Below are 26,125 nucleotides of genomic sequence, written 5' to 3'. Positions count from 1 at the left end.
ACTCCATGCCTCCCTCTCCTGTGGTAACACTATTTTTCTTTCTATGCAACTACTACAACCTACGTTTATTCAAATCTGTATCTCATTTTCATACCTGGTCTTTCTCTACCGTTCTTACCATTTACACTTCTCTCAACAATGAACTGAACGCAAAATGTGTCCTATCAATCTTTTCCAGGTGAAATTTCCCAAAATAGTTTTCTTTTCACCAACTCGATCCATTATCTCTTCATTTGTAAACTGATCTTCCCATATCATCTTCAGCAATCTTCAGCAATATTCAAAAGCTTATATTCCGTTCCTTTCTAGGCATTTCGCATGTTTCACTTACATGCAATACAATATTTCATACAAAAGGTATGGAAACATTTTCTAATTTGCATGTCTGTGTTTGATGTGAGCAAATTTCTTTCCTTAAGAAAGACCTTCCTTTTTTGTGCTCGTTTGAATTTTACGTCTTAACATTTGCCATCGCTATCTAAGTAACAATATTCATCAGCCTTCTTTCAGAATCCTCCTAACCTTATCGAATAGTTCCTACCTAACCTGAATACTTTCGACTACATTCCAATGCATTTTTTGAATTAATTAATTTATTTAATTTTGCACTCATTCTCTAAGATTGTGTCCATATCATACAGGAATTTCTCCATATCTTCTGCAGACTTATATAAAATAAAAATATTATCGGAAAATTTCAGTACTTGAACTGCATTTCTTTTCCCATATTTCTCTTTGATTTCCTTTACCGCTTGTTCAATATAAAAATGGAAACAAAGAAGGGGGACTCACTTCTACTCTGCTTCATCGGGTGCTTGTTTTCATTGCCCTCGATTGTTATCATTTCAGACTGGATTTTGTGCAAATTTTATATTAACCCTTTTTTCTCGGTGTTTGATACTGATTACCTTCAGCATCTCAAAGACCTTGTGCCAGTGAATATCAGCAAATGCCTTTATTAGATCTACAAATACCATACTAAAATATTTAAATCCTTACTAACTAATTGTGTCAGATTTAGAGATGTGGATACTATTCTTGTTAAGAAGGATTGTTTTATACCTGAAAACAGTAATCACGACGGATGATCTTTCAGAACGTGATCTAACATTGCCCACGAACCATGTCTCCGCTAATATGATACTGTATATGCAATGCTCATAGTGTATTGGGCTGGTCTCAGAGGCGCGCCACCTTTATGTTAGCCATGCTCTTCACATCTGTAACGAGAGAACTAATCTCCTCGTCATGCATGACAAAGGTCATGGAGAGGAGGATAAGGTTTTATAGGTTCAGATGGAAAACAGTGGAAATGTTCCTTTCACAAGATGTGTGATTGATACGTAAATACGAATTTGATCTCTTATGAGTTGACACCGACAGTCCGACTCCTTGGCTGAGTGGTCAGCTTTCAGGCCTTCGGTTCAGAGGGTACCGGGTTCGATTCCTGGCCGAGTCAGGGATTTTATTCACGTCTGATTAGGGTTTAATTCTTCTGGCTCGGGGACTGTGAATTTGTCCCAACACTCTCCTGTGCATATTCAGAAAATACACCTCACTACCAACCGCCACAGAAGCATGCAATAATGAATACATCCCTCCATATAGGATTGGAGTTAGGAAGGGCATCTGGCCGTAAAACAGAGCCAAATGCACATGTGCGCCACAGCTGGCACTTGTGACCCCGCAGTATATATCGGTATAAGAAGCAGAAAAAGGATGAGTTGACATCAACACTTTTTAACATCTTTACGAATCTTAATATTCATAACGTCTGGTGACTTAACCTTCAGTCATCCAGGCGACAGGTTCGATTCCCAGCAGCGACGAGGTATTTTAATCTTAAATGGTCAACTCCCTTGGTTATGGAACTGGATGTTCGTTCTGTCTCCAGCATTCCTACAATTCGCGCGCGTCGCACCACACTAACATGCATTTTCTCGTACTTGGCAGGTGTTGCCCACACTCGCTGGAGGGTCTGCCTTACCAGGGCTGCACCAGGCTAGCAATTGCTACACGAGTGATTTTTATAATAATAATTATTATTATTGGTTTCACGTCCCACTAACTACATGTACGGTTTTCGAAGACGCCGAAGAGCCGGAATTTTGTCCCGCGGGTGTTCTTTTACGTGCCGGTAAATCTGCCGACACGCCGCTGACGTATTTAAGCACCTTAAAATACTACCGGAAAACCAGTGAAAATGTTTTCTTCACATGATGTACGATTGATACGTAAATACGAATTTATTCTCGTATGAGTTTAAACAGACATTCCGACTCCTTGGCTGAGTGGTCAGCCAGGATCGTGCCAGGATCGAATCTGCCAACTTGGGCTTAGAAAGCCAGTGTCTTAACCATCTGAATCACTCAGTCCGGCATTCTTCTTCTTTTTTATTGATTAAATATGAATACTCTTCTTATTTTTCAGCATATATTCAAGAAAACTCGAGATAGATGAATGTTGAATTCTACTTATTCTTCTATTTATTCTTCTACTTTTTCTTTATTTCTTATTCTACTCCTCCTCTCTATTTTTGTTTACAAAGGCTGGTAAAATTGTTTTATTCCTAAAAACAGTAATCACCACAGATGACCTTACAGATCTTGATCCGTCATACCCACCGTGCATGTTCCTGCCAGTACTGTTACTGTAGGTTTATATCCTATTTGAGTGCAATGATGACAAAAATGTACGAAGTAATGTAAGAAGAACAAAATATAGGCTGGTCCAAGCAAGGTAAGTTTTTATGAAAAAGTGAATATGACCCCTAACTTGTATTGTAGAGGTGGTGGTGGAGGCTGTGGTTAGCTCAGTGATTTAGCTGTTAGACGGAAGTTTGAGGCTCGAATCCCCGTTGATCCTTGTTTGAAATTTTCATCTGAAAATGAACATGGCATTGGGAAGGGCATCCGGTTTTAAACCCCCGGCTAAAACTAAAATTAGGCTGGATGGCTCAAGAGACCTCAAAAATAACTGGTATAAGCTCGAATAATATTTAGACGTTATGATGAATTGTTTTAAGAGGAAGCTCAACTGGATGTGTTCCAGAGCAGGGCTGACAACGAAGGGCGTACTATATTGTTTTACACTTTATTTTTTGTACATCCGGGTATCGTTCATGTTTCACTTTTGAAGCTGGTGACCTGTAACTAGTGTCTTCTTCTACCGTTTGGCAGCAGCACACGCACAGGGCCAACGAATGCACTTGTCATAGCCATTTCATAACAACACTGTCAGCGTAGGAGCAGACAACATGGAGAGCAACCATCAGGGACAACGCTATACGACTTGGTTCCTATGGAAAGGAGGCGTGACCACTGCAGAAATTCACCAGCGCTTGGTGGCAGTCTGTGGACAACATGCGCCGTCAAGGAAACGATTTTATAACTTGGTGGAAGGTTTGAAAACAGGGTGCACATCGGGGGACAAGGGAACCAGTTCTGGAAGGAAGTGTCAACACCAGCCAACATTGCCGGGTCGAACAGGCCATCCAAAGAAACAAATGCATCACATTTACGGAAATGGAGGCAGCCACGGGAATAATCCGAAACACCCTGCAGCGGATCGTGCACGGCCACTTAGAGTTGGGGAAGGTTTCATCCACGTGGGTGCATAGACTCGAAAAGCAGAGGCGTGTGGACGTGTGCAGAGAACTTTTGCAACGCCATGATCAACATCCAGCCAACTTCATGGCTAGGCTTGTGAATGTTGATGAGACATGGCTCCATGGCGCCCTGTTTTCCAACCTTCCACCCAACTGTAAAATGTTTTTCGTGACGGCGCATGTTGTCCACAGACTGCCACCAAGCGCCGATGAACTTCTGCAGTGGTCACGCCTTCCTTCAGTAGGAACCAAGTCGTATAGCACTGTCCCTGACGGTTGCTTTCCATGTTGTCTGCTCCTTCGCTGACAGTGTTGTTAAGAAATGGCTATGACGAGTGCATTCGTTGGCCCCTGTGCGTGTGCTGCTACCAAACGGTGGAACAGGACACCAGTTACACGTCACCACCTTCAAAAGTGAAATGTGAACCATACCCGGATGTACAAAGAATGAAGTGTAAAACAATGTAGTACGCCCTTCGTAGTTCAGATAGCAGGGCACTGGCCTTCTCAGCTCAACTTGGCGGGTTCTATGCCGGCTCAGTGTAATAGTACTTGAAGATGCTCAGTAGATTTATTGGCACATAAAAAAATACCTGGGGAACAAAATTTTGGCACTTCAGTGTCTTTGAATGCCATAAAAGAAGTTAGTTGGATGTAAAATCCAATGCCAAATATCACATAATATATTAGAGATATGATTCTGAAGATGTAACATTATCCGTGAGGGAATATGTCTGTTAATTGTGTACGAATTCCTATGTGATTGCTTGAGCTTGTTATGCAGTTATGTACCGGTACTTATTTTGATATGCTTTTTGTTTCTTTATTTCATGTCTTCCTCTTCTATTATTGTTCATTCTTTATCTTGGGATTTCTTGAAGTACTTTAATTTCACGTAATTGTTGGTGCAATGTAAATGTATGTTTTCAAATAATTTCGTTGCTCTAGACTTACCACAATGTGGCCATTGTCACCAGAATATCTCTGAGTTGCAATCAATTTCTCAATAATAAATAAGAAGGGATTTGTTGATAGCGTGCCATTGTATGGGAGTGAAACATGGGCAATAAGTAAACTCGTGACCGCGTCCCGAGGTGGTGCAGCTCTTTCCTCGCACACCCCGAATGGTGTGCTGCATGTGCCAGTTTAACCACATACAAGTCCTCCTGGCATTCTTGAATCTCTGGTAGTACCGGAAATCTGACCCGTGCCCCCAAGGATGGCAGCTAATAACGCTAACCGTTTCGCTACATTTCAAAATCGGTCCAGTAGTTTCTAAGATTAGGCTACCCGTTACATAGCCACTAAGTCACAGTGTCTGTTTAGGTATTAGTATAGGAAAATACGTTTGATTTCCTACTTCTGAGAACACTAGCCATCGTATGAAACCATCGGCCTAAAACGTTTGACGCCTTATATTTCTCTCTCTTTTTTTTTTTTTTTTTGATATTGGCTTTACGTCATACTGACACAGATAGGTCTTATGGTGACGATGGGACAGGAACGGGCTAGGACTGGGAAGGAAGCGGCCGTGGCCTTAATTAAGGTACATCCCCAGCATTTGCTTGGTGTGAAAATGGGAAACCACGGAAAAACCATTTTCAGGGCTGTCGACAGTGGGGTTCGAATACTGGATACTGGCCGCATTTAAGCGACTGCAGCTATCGAGCTCTAGGAAAGGATGAAATGACCCAACGTTTCCCATATGATACTTTACGAGTGAGGAGGATACAGTACAGACAGCCTGGTGTGAACTCCACTGTGCTCCTGTGTTGCCGCCGCTCCATTCTAGACTCGTTCCGCCCCCGGCGTGCTGCCTGCTCATTTCCATCTAACATGCGTGCATCCTCGCCGGGACGAAACAAGCTGGGGAAAATTGAAATTTAATTTAGAAATGGAACGAGACTTGCCGGTTCTGTAACGATATGGATGAAAGTGAGGTTAAACTCGACTCTATTGACTCATATACACATGCTCCAGATATTAAAATATGTATATTAGACTATCTGTATACAGGCTGTAATGAACACCTTCAATTCAATACTCTGTCAAGACATTACACCATTCTACAGTATTTATCATTATACAACGTCAATTAATAAAATGTCGAAGTCTAGTGTGTAATTTATGATTTCACGTCGTATTACTGGATCAAGGAGGTCTGTTTTGTTCAGAGCTGAGCTGAACTATGGTATACTAAATATAAATTTAACTAAACTAATCTAAGTTAAGCTAAACTAAGCTACCCTAAACACAAAACAAAACAAAACAAAACAAAACAAAACAAAACAAAACAAAACAAAACAAAACAAAACAAAACAAAACAAAACAAAACAAAACAAAACAAAACAAAACAAAACAAAACAAAACAAAACAAAACAAAACAAAACAAAACAAAACAAAACAAAACAAAACAAAACAAAACAAAACAAAACAAAACAAAACAAAACAAAACAAAACAAAACAAAACAAAACAAAACAAAACAAAACAAAACAAAACAAAACAAAACAAAACAAAACAAAACAAAACAAAACAAAACAAAACAAAACAAAACAAAACAAAACAAAACAAAACAAAACAAAACAAAACAAAACAAAACAAAACAAAACAAAACAAAACAAAACAAAACAAAACAAAACAAAACAAAACAAAACAAAACAAAACAAAACAAAACAAAACAAAACAAAACAAAACAAAACAAAACAAAACAAAACAAAACAAAACAAAACAAAACAAAACAAAACAAAACAAAACAAAACAAAACAAAACAAAACAATGAGGAATAAATAAAAGCAGACAAATCAGACATAACACAAAATTGAACTAAGCCAAGTAAATAAATTAATAAAACATAATGAAAAACAAAACAGAACTAAAATTGATAATAAAATGAAACGAAAAATACAAAACTGCATTAAATTGACTAAAAAAACAAAATCAAACTTATCAACAAGAAACAAAACAAAGCAAAGAACAACACTAAACCAATTTAAACTTAGATAAGCTGTAACTTACTAAAACTAACCCAAAATAAAATAAGCTAAACAAAATAACTTTTAAGTACACTAGAGGACGCTAAAAATCATTAGTGATCGAAATCAAACCATGTTAAGCAAAACAGAAGAAAGTAAAACAGAAAAATCTGAACTAAACAACGGCGAATAAAATAAATAAATAGCTGGCCTACTAAATAAAACATCGCTAAGTTTTACAAAGCTAAACTATAGTATACCGAGCTCGATAGCTACAGTCGCTTAAGTGCGGCCAGTGTTCAGTATTCGTGAGATAGTAGGTTCGAATCCCACTGTCGGCAGCCCTGAAAATGGTTTTCCGTGGTTTCCAATTTTCACACCAGGCAAATGCTGGGGCTGTACCTTAATTAAGGCCACGGCCGCTTCCTTCCCACTCCTAGCCCTCTCCTGTCCCTGTCCCATCGCCGCCATAAGACCTATCTGTGTCGGTGCGACGTAAAGCAACTAGCAAAAAAAAAAAAAAAAAAAAAAATAGTAAACGAAAGTAAACTGAACAGAACGAAACTGAGCTGATCTAAATTAAAGTATACTGAACAGAACGTTATAATTATTATTATTATTATTATTATTATTATTATTATTATTATTATTATTATTATTATTATTATTATTATTATTATTATTATTATTATTATTATCATTATTATTAAATGTATATTCGAGAAGGGACATAACTCTAAATAGTCATTCGTCAGTTTTAGAATGCTGGATGGTCGATCTGTGTTAAGCAGAATTTATTCAACAACCGCCTTGTACAAGAGTGAACTTTGCCATTAGTAATAATTTGAACCAAATTACTTCTGCTAGCATTGATCAGTACACAGCGTGTTAAAATTAAAATATTTGCATCGTTAACCATTGCCAATGAACTAATTCAGCAGGGACCTAGATACTGACAAATAGCAGGTATGCACGGTGTAATTTGCATTAATTTCGTAACCACTTTAAACAAAGGTATTTGGCCTTTCATCTCTCCGACAGCGCAACAGCTTGCCCAACCCGCAGGGCGTTATAGTCTGTTAGTTATGTTGATCTTGCCAGACGGATAATGGCAAAGCTCATACATTACGTTCACGAGGTTTTGTTTGTAGAAGCACATGTCAGGCTTACATCGTTCTCGATTTCTGCTGCACACTCAATGTAAACTAATGTCCGTCTCCTTGGCTGAACGAAACGATCTGCGTACCGGTGTTTGGTTCATAGGACCCTGTGTTCGATTCTCGACAGGGATATGGATTATAAATGCGTATGAATTATTTTTTTGGCGTGGGGATCAGGTGCTTTTTGTGTTCGTCGTAGTACACTTCTCTTCATCTACATAAAACTAATCGGACTTCTGTGCAAACCTTGACAGAAACACACAATAGGAAGGGCGTTCGGCTGTAAAACTGAGCCACATCAAATACCCACCCTCAACACATAAAGAAGAACCGAGCAAATGGCTGTGTCGTTTACGTCACGTAGCTATCAGCTTGAATTCGGGAGATGGTGAGTTCGAACTCCACTGTCGGTAACCCTAAAGACAGTTTTGCGTGGCTTCCCATTTCCATACTAGGCAAATGCTGCGGCTGTAATTTATTAAGACCACGGTCGCTTCCTTCACGCTCCTAGCTCTTTTACATCTCATTGTTGCCGTAAGACCTATCTGTGTCGGTGCGACTTAAAGCAAGTTGTAAAAAAGGTAGAAGAATTAATAATAATAATAATAATGTTATTTGTTTTACGTCCCACTAACTACTTTTTAAGGTCTTCGGAGACGCCGAGGTGCCGGAATTTAGTCCCGCAGGAGTTATTTTACGTGCCAGTAAATCTACCGACACGAGGCTGTCGTATTTGAGCACCTTCAAATACCACCGGACTGAGCCAGGATCGAACCTGCCAAGTTGGGGTTAGAAGGCCAGCCCGGCAAGAATTAATTTCTAACTAATAGATTATCCTGTTATTTGTCTAACTTCCCTCGTGTGATATTGATTTTTAGAAACCTCAGTGTGTCATCGAAGTTCTTTAATGTGTTGTGCTGATCACGCGGAGTTGTCACATTGAATCATCCTCAAGTACCACAAACTTCGGCCAGAATCGAGACCACTATCTAAGGCCAGAGACTAACTGACTGCAGCTCTAAGGTCAGCAGTGAAGTAATGGTATCATAGCATATTTCAGAATGTAAAAACTTCTGGCTCTGGCATGTTGTTGTCTCTCATGCTGCGGTAAGAAGTGAAGAACTTAGAACAAGGCAGTTAATTAGATGTGAGTAATGTCTTGTTTGATAAGTCTTTATAGCAATGGCGTGCACTGAACCTCAGCTACCCTAGCGCTGCTGGGGTAGAGAATTTTGTATTTACATTTTTTTATTATTCCTTACATTTCTTTATCAAGTTAAAATACTGCAGACAGCTAAGTCAAGGCAAGTACAGTTGTCTTGACAACCCGTTCGCTTTATCACAGTCCAGGTCTCTCCAGCGAGCTGGGTTTCTTTACCGGTGCGAAAGAGACCGATCCTAGCGAACTTCAAGTCGCTTGGTTGACGCATGAGCTTCAAGCCTCTTTCTTTTGGGGTGGTGGGGTGACAGCTGCTGGCCTCGCTTGAGATTCAGAGCAGCCAGATTGGAAACAAGTTAGGTGTTATAGTTAACACTCGAAGTATTCATCACCACAGACCAGACGCTACAAGAATAAAACCAGTATGGTCACTTGAAGATAGTCTTGCTAATAGAAACAGCCATTTTATGAAATCAGTTGTAATAAAAGTATTGTTTTATTCTTGGATTTCGGCAAAAATATTTAGGTTGCCCAGCGTGAATACGGAGCCAGGCGTGAAGTAAAATAATTTTATATTTGGTTGATCTTTGCGAGTGTTTCTTCCTGCAATGGCGGTGTATGTGAATTTTTGTAACGTTCCTCTTGGATTATAGGTGAAGTTTTCGTGAGTTCTGTGGCATTATTCGTGAACATAACAGTGGTATACCCCGTGAGGAATATTTCCCCTCGTTTGTTGTTGCTGTACCTACGCTTAGTAAACGAGTGAAACTGTAAAACTTCGGTGACGGTAAAATACCTGCTAAATTTTCCTCATTCAGTTTAGGTTAGGCTTTTTAAGTTACAGAACAAGAAGTTAGTCCCCGTATATTTCTGTGAAAACCATGACTGTACTACTACGAAGCGTCAGTGGGTGAAACACTAAGTACATTTTTAAAAATTCTGCTGTTGCTTAAATTGTGATGGTACCGTCACTGCCGTGAGAACCAATTTGGAAATACTGTATGTGCGAGTCTCTGGTTGAAAAATATTGTTATTCAAGTGAGTTATAATACATTTCTTTAATATTTATTTATTTATTTATTTATTTATTTATTTATTTATTTAATTAATTAATTAATTAATTAATTAATTAATTTATTTATTTATTTATTTATTTATTTATTTATTTATTTATTTATTTATTTATTTATTTATTATCTGATATGTTTGCTTGTTATATTTCCACTTAGTTATCGAGTGAGTTTATAAAAGAGTAATGTTGGCTGTAGAGAGGGAGGTGGGGCTGCGATAGCATTTTTAAAAATTAATTTGCACGAATGTGTTCACTGCACGCCACTGCTATATAGAGAATAGGTATGAGATAATTCAACTTTCAATACACTATAAGTAAAATGACAAAGAGATTTTAGATCATTTCATTCTTTAAGGGACCGGTTTCAACACATCCATGGGTCATCCTCAGCTTTATAATTCTAAACATCGGCAAGTTATACAGTGTACGTACAATCTTTAAAATCCCTTGCCGTATACAATATCACAAGATATAAAACCCACATTAAAATATCTAACGAGAAAACAGAAGACACTTAAAACACCACATGTGAAATTCAAATAAACGTTTTGTTAAACTGACCTCTTGTAAACAAGTTCTGTTGGACTGGAAGTTTGAAGTGTGTCACTCAGTTCACATTTACTTCTTGTATGTGTCCCATTTGTTGGTAGTACTAGTCTACACAAAGTTAAAACTTTATCTTCTTTAATAATATTTAAAAACGTTGGCCGAAGTTATGTGGTTAATTAGAAGTCATCAGCCGTTGTAAAACAGAACCATATACTATGTGCGTATTATCCCGTGACCACGCGTCTTAAAAATATGTTTTAGGACAATCGGTGGATTAGGCTCAAGGGTATCCTCTTGACCGTGTAAATGTAGGAAAATTTTTAAATGACCTTCGTCCGTATTTCCCACATATCAAAGTGAAAGACACTGTGCTCAAGTTAGCGCCGAACTGTTGTGTGTGGAGTGTGGTCTTGTATGACCATCGGGGCATGAGATAGGGAACGTCTGGAGACATTTTAGATGTGGTCCTGGAGGAGGGTGGAATAGATCTCGTGGACAGCCAGGTTTAGGAATTAAGAAATTCGTAGAAGAATAGGAGGAAAAATGCTACCAACAATAAGGAAAACAAAATGCTATTGTTTCATTGTTAATATAATGGCGTGTGGCCTCAAAGGAGGCCTGGTGCAGGTCCTTCGAGTTGACGCCGTACAGGCGACCTGCGCGTCTATGAGAATGAGGCCTTACCTATGATGCATTCTAATAATGAATACGGCACACATACCCAGCCCCCGAGCTATCGGAATTAACTAATGGCCCGACCGGTAATAGAACCCGGGACCCTCTGGACCAAAGTCCAGCACGATAACCATTTAGTCATGGAGCCGGAGAGTCTCTGTCCCTCATGCCGAGGTGGTGAAGCTCTTTTCAGGCACACCCTGAGCTGCATGTACCATTTCAACTACATACCAGCCCTCGTGCCATTCTTAAATTTCTGGCAGTACCTGAATCGAACCCAGGCTCCCGAGGACAACAGCTAATAACACTAATCGTTACGCTGCGGAGGCGGACTCATTGTTAATATAATGGGAGTAAAGATACAGGGCAGGAGAGGGAGGAGGGAGGGGAAGAGCTAGATTGCAATACGCGAGACTGAACAATGAATATATGGGAGCAGGCTCATATGGAGGTATGCCAATCAATGTTCGAATAGAGCGTTAAGATTAATTCTTGCATACCGATTGAATAATCTAACGTAAGATATCATGGCGGCAGTGAACGTCCTGTATATAATTGAATGTAATTTCTTCTACTCCTTCAACATACGTTGCTACACGGTAGCATTCACCGAGCAATTAGAACGCCAAGTAATAAGTTATCTTTAATAAAATGCACATCACCTGAATGAGCTTTAATTTCCACACTTCCTCAGTATTTATGAGACGTAATATGAATGCCGCTTTGTTAGTAAGCGTTAATTTGAGAGTACCTGCTATTCCGGCCATCACATGGAGAACAAAAGGAAACGAGAAGTACGGTAGGAATTAACATAAGAACTGACAACTGATGGGCCTATTTATTAACGAAGTAGAAGTCTAATATAGTGCTCTACATTAGTAATGATGGCTGACTTATAAGCGGCAACGCTCTAGAAAGGAAGCCTGCCTGTGGTACTCAGGCCTTCGGTTAATCACAACTCAGAGAAGATCGTTGGAGGCACCTTGGCGTGCCAACCGAGCAACACCTGCACCGGCCTCGGGCGGGGTCGGTACATGCCGCAAACCGAACCCAAATTTGTTATTTCCCTTGCAGCAGGGGGCCGGGGTTGCAGTGCCGCCACGCTGTCTCAGCGCCTCGCAGAGGGCCTTCGTACGAGACAGCTCCTTGGCCGTACTCTGCAGTGTATCGGCGTTGACGCTGAAATAGTTAACTACCTTATAAGTCCTTCAAAGTAATGTGGAAAGTGGAATTTTACGTTAATGAAATTACTTACTGCATTCAACTTCTACCAACGTAAACACCAGAAAACTCTTCCAGGGCCGGTTTCATCAACGTGTGTTAAACCTTAACCCCGAGTTACACAGTTTTAACTCTGAGTTTGACTGTTCATTCCGTTTCATCAAGGAGGGTTATTGTTAACTCTAGGTTAAGACCGGAGTTAAGTTAACCCGCCTTTCACCTGGGTTAAACTGTTTATTCGAGGTTAAAAGCAATATGGCCACAGTAAATCATGCATTTGATGCAAAGTTGCTTTATTTAGATTTGTTAAACGGTGTTCCTAACAGAAATAGGCCTATAATAAGAAGGAAAGACTTTGAAAATCTATCTGAGGAATAATTTCTGAAGAGATAGACTTCAAAAACCGTCGTCAGAAAATTCGTCGATGAAGTTCGCGAGAGGTTAGAATACACAGCTGATCGAAACAAACTTGGGCTTGCGAACTAAAAGAAACTACATTGACCGTAATAGTAGCAACAGCGGTATTACACAATATTGCTGTGGAGACCCGAGATTAACTTCCCCCACAGGACTTGACTCTGCGTCAGTATCTCACAGGAAGGAGAAGGAACAGGAATGTTGGAATTGAGAATGACATCATTCTTCACATTGATAACGACAGCACTGCAGTGGCATATAGGAATGCAACTGCACACCACCACTTCAATAGTACAACACTTATGAACATTATACTGTGTATTACGTAGTGGTTATACAGAAATGCACTTTGAAATTAAACTGTATATTTACTTCCGTCTGTAATATTGCTGTGAAGGTGTGCCAACTTTCAAAACAACTCTTGGCACAGAGAAGCTAAAATTTTTATAGAACTGTTTTAGTTGTTTCGTAGATCGCACTGTAACGTGGGAAATATTATTAAATTCCCCTGTTGTTCTTTTCCATGTATCCTCCTTTTCTTTTAATTGTATACCGTCAATCTTCTTGCATTCTATAATACTTCGGTACTCGGTGGCTAATTCAATAAGTAATGATTTTTCTAAAGCAGAAAAATTCGTGCCACTATTTTTCTTCTGCACTTCTTCCATTTTTCGTTCAAGATCACGAAAGAATAATATCTACCATGGACCTGAGGAAGAAAACGAAATACAGCGCAAGAAATAAACAAAAGAACCACGCAAGAAGTGTGTTCATGATCTCTGATTTTTAGTCACTGCCTCCTTGATTATTAGGACAGCTGTTTCCTGCGAGGGTTAACGCGGTGTTAGTTAACCCTCTGCCGAAATAGCTTGGTGAAACGCCTGACTTGTAAGAATGAGTTAAAATATTAACCCTAAGTTAAAAAACCCAGGGTTAGAGAATATTTAACCCACGTTGATGAAACCAGGCCTCAGTGTATGTAAAAGTTACCGTTTTTTAAAAATTTGTTTTACGTCGCACCGACACAGTTAAGTCTTATGGCGACGATGGAATAGGAAAGTACCAGGAGTGGGAAGGAACCGACCATGGTCTTAATTAAGGAACAGCTCAAGCATTTTTCTGGTGTGAAAATAGGAAACCACGGGAAAAAATCTTCAGCGCTGCCGACAGTGGTGTTCGAACCCACTGTTTCCCGAATGCAAGCTCACAGCTGCGTGACCCTAATCACATGGCCACTTAGAACGTGAGGTTTTACGTATGAGTTGAATTGAATTTCGGAACGAATTCGTGAATCAGTTACAATGTTTTGTAATGTTTTATAATTCAGTATGTAAATATGCCCACATACATACATTGCTGCAGTAGCCCCCTTGGTGACCATGATCGTTGAGGAGTAGTCTAAACGGTCTGACACCATGGTTAGCCGGTTGGAGTTCCGTTGGTCAAAACAATTTTCACTATACTGTACTTACCATCAGTCACTTGTTAATGGCGATATATTGAATACCTAAAGAGTCCTCCATTTCACTCTAAGTCCGACTTGCGTTTTCCGTATTTTATTGATATTTGGTTTATATTTGACTATTTTAAAAAGCATATTTGCCTGCATATTTTGTATACAATTTCCAATCACTAGATTGCGTGCCAAAAGCCTGGATTAAACTCTAAACATCTCCACAGTCCTGATATGGAATTAAGCTGTATGATGCTGTTGATGGTGATTCGTGCGTCGGATGGAGACTTTAAGCCTTGATCAGACACCTTGGTGCTATTCGACGAGAGTAGGCTATGTGCCGGCATCGGGTTTCACCCTCTCCCTTCCTACTATCATATATCACGTCATTCATTTCATCTCGTTAACTCCTCTGGTGAGGTTGACGTCAGGAAGAGCATCCGCCCATAAAAACTCGCCACGACATATTCATCTCACCCCATATTCGACCCCATAGAGAAACGGAACAAGGGTTGGACCCAACATACGTACGATACCTTAAGGTTCCTTTTACACATGCAAATAAATATGATGAACTCGTTCTGATGGACTGCATATTCATACGTGGCTGAGACGTGTGACCATTCGTAAGGAAAATAACGGATAGGAAGAACATTGACACATTTCCGGTAGGTATTGGTTGTTCTGGGACGATATCGTCGTTGAGTCTAGAAAAACCACTGTGTATAAATATTTCAGCTTAGAACTTTGACGAATGCTGGGGCTGTACTTTAATTAAGGCCACGGCCGCTTTCCTCCCTCTTCTAACACTATCCTAACCCGTCTTCGCCATAAGACCTATCTGTGTCGGTGCGACGAAAAAAAAAAAAAAAAAAAAAGAAAGAAAGAACTCTGACCAGAAATATTCTGTCATCTAAGGTTCCATATTGCAAGAGCTGTATCAACGAATTTTTGTTTCGAGTGATACATATGTTGCGGGTCAGTATTTCTCCCCTCCACATTGTCAAATAGCGGTATTTCGAGGCGCAACGAGGATTTACTTCAAACGAATGATTTTACTACTAGTTTTTTTATATTAAAGATACAATTCGTTATACAATCTTTACGGCTCCATATATGAATGATTAGCGTGCTGGTTTTTGGTCCAAAGGGTCCCGAATTCGATTCCCGGCCAGATCAGGGATTTTAACCTTCATTTGTCAATTCCAGTGGTTCGGGGCTGACTGTCTTCGGCATTAGTATTCATCTTAGATAAGACCCCATCTTCACAGATGCGCAGGTCGTCTATTCGGCGTCAACTTCTTGAAAGATCTGCACCATGCCTCTCCAGAGGCCATACGTCATTATTATTATTATTATTATTATTATTATTATTATTATTATTATTATTATTATTATTACTACTATTATACAATCTTATCGCACTACCCTACTTCAGTTGATTTCCTTATAGGTTCTTTAAACTTAATTTCACGTAAGACTCCTTGGCTGAATGATCACCGTACTGGCCTTCGGTTCAGAGGGTACCCGGTTCGAGTCCTGGCCGGGTCGGGAGTTTTAACCTTCATTGGTTAATTTCAATGGCTCGGAGGCTGGGTGTTTGTGCTCTTCCCAACATCCCTGCAACTCACACACCACACACCAGACATAACACTATCCTCCACCTCAATAAAACGCAGCTACCTACCATGGCAGATGCCACCCACCCCCAGCGGAGGGTCCGCCTTATAAGGGCTGTACCCGGCTAGAAATAGCCAAACGAAATTTTTATTATCCTATTCCTCTAGTCTCTATGATATCAATAATTAAACTGTGATGAATACCGAGAATAATTTTAATTAGAGGAGTTTCTGTTCAAAAGGTGCTATTCCCACCCTAAGAAAGTTGTGGGAAAAGCGCAAGAAACGTAAAACAAAAGGCACATGGAATGTACCCATTAAGAATGCGCAGACTGTGACCGTTACAAAATATTTATTAGAAGTTAAGTATAAAAACAGTATACGAACCTCATTTTTAGTCTAGCATTTTCGCTATGCTGCTGGACATTAGAACGCTTTACAGAACTTACTTCAACTCATTCAGTTTACAGAAGACGATTTTTCCTTCGGTAGAGAAGCTTTCCCCTGAACTCTTTAACGCAATTTCTTAATTTAACAATTTCACTTCAATTTCTTTAAGTATTCTTATGTCACCTCTGTCATTGTTCATGTAACTATGAAGCCCTGAAAATGGTCTCTGTTGACATTTTAAAGAGAGATAAGGAGAGAAATGTAATTTAGACGCCACATAATGTGGTCACAAGCCACAAGTGCTGACGCAGATAAGAAGTAAGCCCTTCTGGTGACATTCTAGTTCACACAAAGCTCGCACTGCACGTCTTACTCCAGACGAAGTTATTCCAAAAACTAGTGATGTACACTCAGACGAGAAACAATAAGCATCAACTGTTCGACTTTGAGGCGCGAGCTTTGTGTGAACTAGAATGTCACCAGAAGGGCTTACTTCTTATCTGCGTCAGCACTTGTGGCTTGTGACCACATTAGGTGGCGTCTAAATTACATTTCTCTCCTTATCTCTCTTTAAAATGTCAACAGAGACATACCACAAGCACATTTACACAAGCAACATCGGACATCACGTTCAAAGTACAGTGCTTTTTTCCGTGCAAAATATAACGTTAAGCAGGACAGATAAACTGCTGAGGAAAGCTAATTGAATGGATGAAATATGAATGAATGTATGTGGCCGAGAATTGGTTAGGTAGTTTTAAGAGCATTCTAGTAATAGGACCTATGGAATAATGTTTCGTTATTGCTTAAGAAAAGTATAAGATGATTGTTATTAATTGAGATTTAATTTTATTTCATTCGTAGAATTCTTTAGGTGTCCGCCTCTGTGGTGTAGTGGTTAGTGTGATTAGCTGCCACCCCCGGAGGCCCGGGTTCGATTCCCCGCTCTGCCACGAAATTTGAAAAGTGGTACGAGAGCTGAAACGGGGTCCACTCAGCCTCGAGAGGTCAACTGAGTAGAGGTGGGTTCGATTTCCACCTCAGCCATCCTGGAAGTGGTTTTCCGTGGTTTCCCACTTCTCCTCCAGGCAAATGCCGGGATGGTACCTAACTTAAAGCCACGGCTGCTTCCTTCCCTCTTCCTTGGCTATCCCTTCCAATCTTCCCATCCCCCACCAAGGCTCCTGTTCAGTATAGCAGGTGAGGCCGCCTGGGCGAGGTACTGATAATTCTCCCCAGTTGTATCCCCCGATCCGATGTCTGAAGCTCCAGGACACTGCTCTTGAGGCGGTAGAGGTGGGATCCCTCGCTAAGTCTGAGGGAAAAGCCAACCCTGGACAATAAACAGATTAAGAAGAAAGAATTATTTAGGGCGATGAACTACATTTTGATTTATTTCAGTATTTTGTTGTATTATTGTATTTATACTTGCTCTTAAAGAATGTTCTAATTTTCTTTAATTTACGGTTTCAATACTTTTCGTACTCAACTTTGATTATCTTAATTGGTCACATTGTATGTACCTAAGAGAAGGTGATAGTGATTACTTATTTCAGAGGAAGTACAACTGGGCAACTATCCTCTGGGCACTTAAGATGACGGCTAACACAAGTCTTATCTCAAATTATGTCAGTTTTTAATAACTTATTACCGAGCTCGATAGCTGCAGTCGCTTAAGTGCGGCCAGTATCCAGTAATCGGGAGATAGTGGGTTCGAATCCCACTGTCGGCAGCCTTGAAGATGGTTTTCCGTGGTTTCCAATTTTCACACCAGGAAAATGCTGGGGCTGTACCTTAATCAAGGCCACGGACGCTTCCTTCCTATTCCTAGCCCCTTCCTATCCCATCGTCGCTATAAGACCTATCTGTGTCGGTGCGACGTAAAGAAATTTGCAAAAAAAGAAAAAAAAAGTTATTTTTAACGCATTGAAATTCATTTTAATTTTATTTATTTTTAAGTACTTTAATTTTTAGTATTGCAACCTGCGGCAACAGTGTTTTTCTCTTCACTTTGCCCCATGTATGGGCAACAAATTTAATGCAACCTATTGGTGGCCTCATAATCCTAATTCTTACCAAGGTCCAGGTTGGACTGATAAAAATATAGGTATCACCATCGCGCTGTACTTCCTCATACTTCACCTCAAGTTGTAGTACTAATTTAATATGATGTTGCCCGTGCTATATTTCCACTTACATGTTGCTAATTAACTATGCGAAATCGGGGATGGATATACCAATCAAACGCGGTGGTTGCATGTCCATATTAAGTCAATATCTCAGGGTAAAAACATCTATATATATTCATTATATGAGACGAATATATTACTAGGCGGCTATATCTCTTTTCTATATACACTTCAAATACATGTAAATTACGATCCATCTATCTCCATATTCCATATAAGTTCGACCAATAGACCATTTAATCTCACTGCTTCACTTAATATATTCACGTATCTAGGCCTTAATTTCACTGCTTGCCTCATTTTCAATCGCAACATAACTGTAGCTAAGAATAAATTCGCACCTATTTCCATCAATCATTTACTTACACAATACCTATTCAACATCTCAAATCTCCAACAACATATTATCATTTATGCATTTAATTACTGCGATTCCTCCGCATACAACAATATCTCTACTCAGATTCCACGTAATGTCTACCACGTCGCAGTAAAACATTCCTTTTACTTAAATATCTACTCAAAACACCGCAAGCTGCTACTGTTTATTTCAACTCTTCGTAAATGTAGACGATATTGGCCTAGTTATTCAATCTGGTCATTGGGTAGCCTAGGTTTATTATTATTATATTGCACTTCACTATCTTAGCCTTGCCTAGTTTAATATATATGACGTTCTCGTAAGCATATAGGTTCAAAAACATCAATTCTCTTCCCGATACTGCTCACATTAACCTCATATCAAACTTATGAGCACGGCAGTATATTACTACACATAAATAATACGTATCTGTGGTTATTTTCTCCGGCATATGCCTTAGAATTCACACAATGGCACAAACAGGTCATATCTTTGGCATTTCAGCATTCCTACAATTATACTACACCAAATGAAATACTTTATAGTTAAATTTACTAGAACGTTACTTATCTCTGGCCATGTTATGTCCGACTCTGCTTTCTTCTTCCTCGTCACGGCATCTCGGAATGCTTAGCCTTGCACTGGATCACGTCATGCTGGATCTCTAGGTCTTCAGGCTTGAGCTTACGATGATCTGGTCAGCCTCCCTCCATCGCTTTAGGCTAGCTCCATTTCGTGTCCAATTTCCATGCAACGAAAAGACAATATTAAATTGATAGAATACATCTTAATTTTCAGTATATAAAGCTTTTCCAAGTACTTTCTCTAATTGTATATATATTTCTTTTCCTCTAAAGATACTGCTCAGATTCAATTTTATTTTCATAAACTGGCTCTTCCTTGGTCTTTTTTATGTTGTCTGAATAATGTTCTTTAAATCTTATCAATGGGCAATACGTATAATTTGATGAAAATTTGGCCGTTTATTAAGTCAGTGTAGGCCTTATTTACGAATGCCGTATCCCAACACCTCTTCTTCCGTACAGTATTTGAAATCTATTATGCGTGTTTCCCTGCCGTTTTTATGTATTTTCCAGTAGTTTGTTTCTGGATTCTTCCTTCGTATGGCTCCTATTATGGTTATATTGATTATGTCAGCTAATCTTCTAGTCAAGTAATCGCAATTCACAGTCCGTTTACGACGAAAACTCTTCTTGCCAAAGTAGATAATAATAGACCGTTTTTCAATTTTTTTTACGTATAATGGTTCATTTCTCATAGAGTTTCCTTTCCATCTCGCCAGGCACTGCCTCCTAATTGCGGTCAACTTGTCACAAAAAGTTATTCCGTGCATTCTTAACGCTTGAAGCTGATCTGCGCCATTTTTCTTCCGATGTATATTCATGTAAACTGACGTCAATCGTAACGTAATGGTACAGTATATATTTTAGATTGTAATCAAAATGTGGTTAAGAGTAAGAGAGGGCTTCTCCCTTGAACAAGGCATCAATAAATAAATAAATAAATAAATAAATAAATAAATAAATAAATAAATAAATAAATAAATAAATAAATAAATAAATAAATAAAAAATGACCTATGTATGACCCATGCAATAAAAATGGTAAAATATGCGGTTATATGTACTTTAAAATAAGGCTAAATGTGCTCAGAAACGCCCAATTCGAGCCTAATTCGAACAAATAGCCAAAACGAAAGACAGGAATAAAATATGACATTTCCTGAAGATCTAAGCCCTACTTATGAGCGATTAAAAAAAAGGCATTGCGTAGTATTTTTCAAGGTTCGTGTGTCAAAGAATTGGGTATTGTTAACACGTTAGCGGTTTCAAATGCTGGTGACGACATGGAAAGTAAGCTGTCTCCTGTCGTCAGGTGAAGTAACCTGTAACTAAATAATAAATATACCTAAGTGGTTCTAGCTATTTTCTCTTCCTCTCAGTGTCGCCTTAGCTTCACGCAATGTAGTGAGGCACGGCGAGGGGCAGGTTGACGCGACGTGGTGTGTCACATGTGGGAGGAGTTGCTGTCAAAGTGATCACTCTGACACGGAAGAGTCTCATGGTCACGCTGAGCCACTCCTATTCCCTCTTGAGGTTTCGGATCAGATAGACTGCCTCACATAAACCTCAATGAACCTAGTCTAATGTTCATGGAAGATCCAGTGATGTTGGTGATGAGTTTAAAAAAGAAAAAAAAATGGACTTCATTGGAAAGGTGTCACATTTTAGGTACCGGTACCTAAGATGATTGCTAAGACAAGATTCGGATACAGATATAGAACTCATTAACACGATAGGCAATCAAAAGGCTACTTTTGAAAGTAAATGATCTTGTCTGTAACTGTGACTTCCGATTCAAATTTCTTTCGCATGTTGTAATTGTTATGTGTTATCAGTATTGCCTTAGGCTACGCCAGGCTTTGCTTGTGAAACGACTGCAGGTTTTCGAAATGTCGTTTACTGCGGAATGTTGAAGATCCAATAGATCAGCGAGGAAAAAATACTCTGTCTTGTCGGAGTATCATGCGGAGTCCTTGCTCTCACTAAACATAGGAAAGCAGCCTATTTCCGTCATATCTTCCGAAATGACATTTCGTCGTTGTACCTGCGAAAATCATTATTTGAAATATATTAGCTTAGTACTTAAACCGGTAAGGTTCTGTCATCTAAGGTTCAATACTGAGCCATGTCGCAAAATTCTCATTCTTAAAAACCTATGTATTGCGGGTCAGTATTTCTCCCACAACATAATCACATAGAGGTTTGGAGGCGCAACGGCGAAATATAGCGTGATACAACTGATCATAGAAGGCAAGACTGAAAGTGTGAACATGGCTTGAGAAGATAATCCTGGACGTGAAACTTCCAGCAGTGGTTCGCAGCTACGATACTGGAACACTGACACTTAACAAACACTTTATGAAGTGTTTACTGTACCTCACTGTATCTCTTCTTTTTAACTTCTAATCCGGGCTTAGTGGCTCAGACGGTTGAGGCGCTGGCCTTCTGAACCCAACTTGGCAGGTTTGATCCTGGCTCAGTCCGGTGGTATTTGAAGATGTTGAAATATGTCAGCCTCGTGGCGGTAGGTTTATTGGTACGTAATAGAACTCCTTGGGGACTAAATTTCGGCACCTCGGCGTCTCCGAAAACCGCAAAAAAGAAGTTAGTAGGTCGTAAAGCAAATAACATTATTATTGTAATTTCTAAAGTGTGGAATAACACGAGAAGAATACGATCTTTATTTTTTTGTAAAAATGTTTTGATTCCTTGCCCTGAAGGGGTGAGGCGGGCCTCCCAGAGTGTTACGCCACTTCTCGGGCCAAGGATATTTGAAGCGGTGATCTGAGGTGCGGAGAAAGTGGGGGAGTAATGGCCATGACATATAAAAGTATCTGTCGCGGAATTTTCCTTAGCGCAGGTGAATGGAAAACCACGGATAATCATCCTCAGGATAGCCGACGATGGGGACCAGACTCGAATGCAGAGTTGAAATTCTAGTACAACTATTTGCTGTTGAGCCAAAGCCCACCCTTCTCGGTGACACGGACTTGTCAGAAGAATTACAGTATTTTTAAGGGAATGGAATGGATTTTTTTGTTAGGACGTTTCTTATAACAGAAGCCATTTCTTTTCAGTTTAGCCTAAGTTAATTTTATAACTGTCAGGTTTTTCAGTCTGTAGGAACTACTTTATGAATAAATAAAATTTAGAAAATACCTGAAAAACAACATATAATAATAATAATAATAATAATAATAATAATAATAATAATAATAATAATAATAATAATAAAAATAAATTAACAACGATGGGCTACAAAATGGTGTGAGACTGGGTTACAAGAACATGAATCTTTCAGCTGATTGCCTAGCCTTTGTAGATGATCTGGCAATTTCTTCCGATTCTTTAGAGATGGCTAGAAAATATTTCTTTGGAGAAAACGCAAGTCATAACTAACATCAAGCCAGCATCAAGAGACACAAAAGTAAACCAAGGGGCAATCAAACGGACAGATAAGTTTAAATATCTTTTTGAATGGATAGAACCAAACATCTCTGAAAAAGGAGCTTTTGTGTCACGCATGAATAAAATGGTAATGGATTATGAACAAACCAATGATGTTTACAATTAAAGGTCCATATCCTTGAAAACAAAACTCAGACATGGTTGCACTGTCACAAGACCAGAGGCTTTGTATGCAGTGGAATGACTTGCTATGAACAAGAAAGGACTGCTAGAAAAGTTTGAAATTGAAGAAAGAAAGATTTGAAGGATAATTCTTGACCCAAGACAAAGATAAATGCAGACATCGGCGTAACCCTGAGCTGTAACCTCAATTCCAGAAAATCTCTGATGTCATGCAGAGAAGGAGAATTGTATTTTATGGTCACTTGCTAAGAATGAAACCAACGGATTTATCGAGCCAGATCTTTCCATTTACTGTTATGATGTTAAGAAGACCCAGCCAACTTGGTTCAAGGAGGTGGAAAAGGACCTACAGGAGTTGGGGATCACTTATAAATATTTACAAAAACGCAACTCATTCAGAAGGAAACCAAAGGACCACTAGGGTTTTCAAGAAAGGCCAAAGTTGAAAATCTTCATCACCATTTCTAGAAGGAAGGGGACAAATGTTAAATGGGCGAAACTGGTTTAAGAAGACCTAGAATTTCTAAAAATTTTCGTTCTGTGAAACATGTGTTGCGGGTCAGTATTTCTTCGCTCTACATTGTCACGTAACAGTATTTCGAGGCGCAACGACGATATGTGGACCTGCTTCTGTGTTTGATATATAATGTGGAAACAAATCTGGTAAGGAAAGAATGGATTATGAACTACAATACTTCGCCGTCTCTGCTCTATTCCTTTAATCAGACTTGGGATGGACATGAGGAAGTACCAATAGACGTTGTGAAAGAGGAATACTACACTGAAAATCAACTATGAACACGCATTTCCGTGAAAGTTCTACCTTTTTAAATTAGGGAGAAGCGGAGCTTGACTATGGCGATCAGATTAAAGTAGAGGTTTTGCTGCAGAGAAAGAGAAGATCAAGAAAAAAAAAGGTAGCAACCCTTGTATAAGTATTACCGTGAACATTCAGCCTCATAATCAGTTTTTTAAACAATATTGAAATATTATTTTAATACGTACCAGTAGGTCTACTGCGTTAAATGCAACTGTATAAAATCATGTACTGTGCCTACATTATAACTCTGCATTTGTGGAACGTTATCGGTTCTCGTAAAATATCTAGCATTCCAGAGGCACTCTTCACTATTACAACACTTTCAAAAGAGCTGACAGGCTCTCAGCTTCTTCCAGCCTACACGAGGCAACATTACATCAAAATCTTACACTCTATGGCCTCACAAGGCACGAATTACAAATGCAAATAATCTTACACAGGGGTGTCTAGTACCCAACCTACCGGGCCTTTGCGGAAAAGAACAGGTTAAATAAATGGCCCGAACACAAACTGAACGGAGGCGTACATTGCACACTCAGATAATGAAAAATTAAAACCTACAGAACTCTTGGCCGATGAAACTGGGGCTAGTCCCAAACTACTGAGGTGGGTCGCATAGAAATAACTGTAATACATTACAGGAAAGAAAGGTTGCGAAATCGTAGTCACCTCAAACCAAGATGAAGGGGAGCTCGAGAGGGTAACTCACTCTCTATCCCCGATTTACAGTTAAAAACTTTAGGAAATTTTACATTAGCCGAAAGAGGATTTACATTTTAGAAAAGTTTGTTACGTTATACTCGGATGAGTATGCGGAAACAGCAAGAAATATTGAATTTATGTGGCCATTGCCTTGTAGATGTTCTGCCGGCCGAAGAAAGAGGGGCCCCGCCTCCTGCCTTAACACACGCACTTACAACTAGAAAGACGACGATCAATAGGCAAGAATACTTGAAAAGCCGTAACTTATATACTCTCAGGGAATGTTCGAGAGAATTCAGGTCTAATCCAGACACACCCTCTCAATTTTTATTGGTTAACACAAAGCGAACAAGAAATGCGGGATTGGTTGAAAATTAAGTACAAAAATTCGTGATTGGCTAGATTCAAAACTGGCGGAAAGAAATGAAGAGTTGCCAACCCAAAAATAAATGAACATGGATTCAGTTATGAAAACCTAGAAAAACGAAACTTCTTTAAGTTATAAGTTCTTTCACCTTGCACCAGAGTGAACGATCAGAGTTTTTGGTAGTGTCATCTGTGGTAAAATGTCCAAACTTCTTGATGAATAGCGAAACAAAACAAGGAGAAAATCAATGTTTAGGAAACTTTACAATAACACAATTACTTAATATTTCAGTAGTGACATCTTCTAATTAAAAATCCAAGTTCATGTGGTATCAGTTTCACCTTTTGATCAATAGAGGAGTTTATTAAGGCGCTTATTTTGATGTGCGGCGTTGAGGTGTACCTCCCGGTACAGTTCTGTTTACAGCTTTTAGTAATTCATAATCTACGTAATTTCTTTTTTTAATGGTAATACAAATAATAATAATAATAATAATAATAATAATAATAATAATAATAATAATAATAATAATAATAAAACAAACTGGTTTGCAGATATCGTTTGAGAAATCAGAAGTAATGACTAACATCAAAGAGGCTCCACCAAAACTCCATACAAAATACGGGGACATCACCCGAGTAGACAAATTCAAATACCTGGGTGAGATCATCATGAAAAATGGACTGGACAAAGCAGCACTTCAGGAGCGAGTACGCAAACTGGAAATAGCCTACCAAACATCCCGCACAATCTACAACAAAAAATGCCTTTCCCAAAACACCAAGATACGTCACTATGAAACAGTTCTGAAGCCAGTAGTTCTATATGCAGCCGAAACCCTGTCTCTAAATGCCAACGGGCTAAACCGAGACGAGCAACCGAAGAGAAGACACGGTGCCCCTTGGACAGAGGAGCGTAAGCAGGCCCACTCACAAAGAATGAGGGAAATTTGGGCTCTAAAGAATGCCAAGTTCAGTGTCAAATGCAAGACTTAACGTGACCCTTGATGGCCCCAGCGAATTATATATATATAATAATGGCGTGTGGTTCAGGTATCACGAGTTTACGCCGATTAGGCGATGTGCATGTCGGTGAGGATGGGGCCCTACCTATGATGAAATATACTGCTGAAGACGGCACACACACCCAGCCCCCGAGGCATAGCAATGAAGGTTAAAAACCTCGGCTCGGTCGGGAATCGAACCCAGGGCCCTCTG

The sequence above is a fragment of the Anabrus simplex genome, chromosome 1 (assembly GCF_040414725.1).
Source record: "Anabrus simplex isolate iqAnaSimp1 chromosome 1, ASM4041472v1, whole genome shotgun sequence".
Classification (NCBI taxonomy): Eukaryota; Metazoa; Arthropoda; class Insecta; order Orthoptera; family Tettigoniidae; genus Anabrus; species Anabrus simplex.
The sequence above is the reverse complement of the archived record's forward strand: the minus strand, read 5'-3'. Positions refer to the sequence as shown.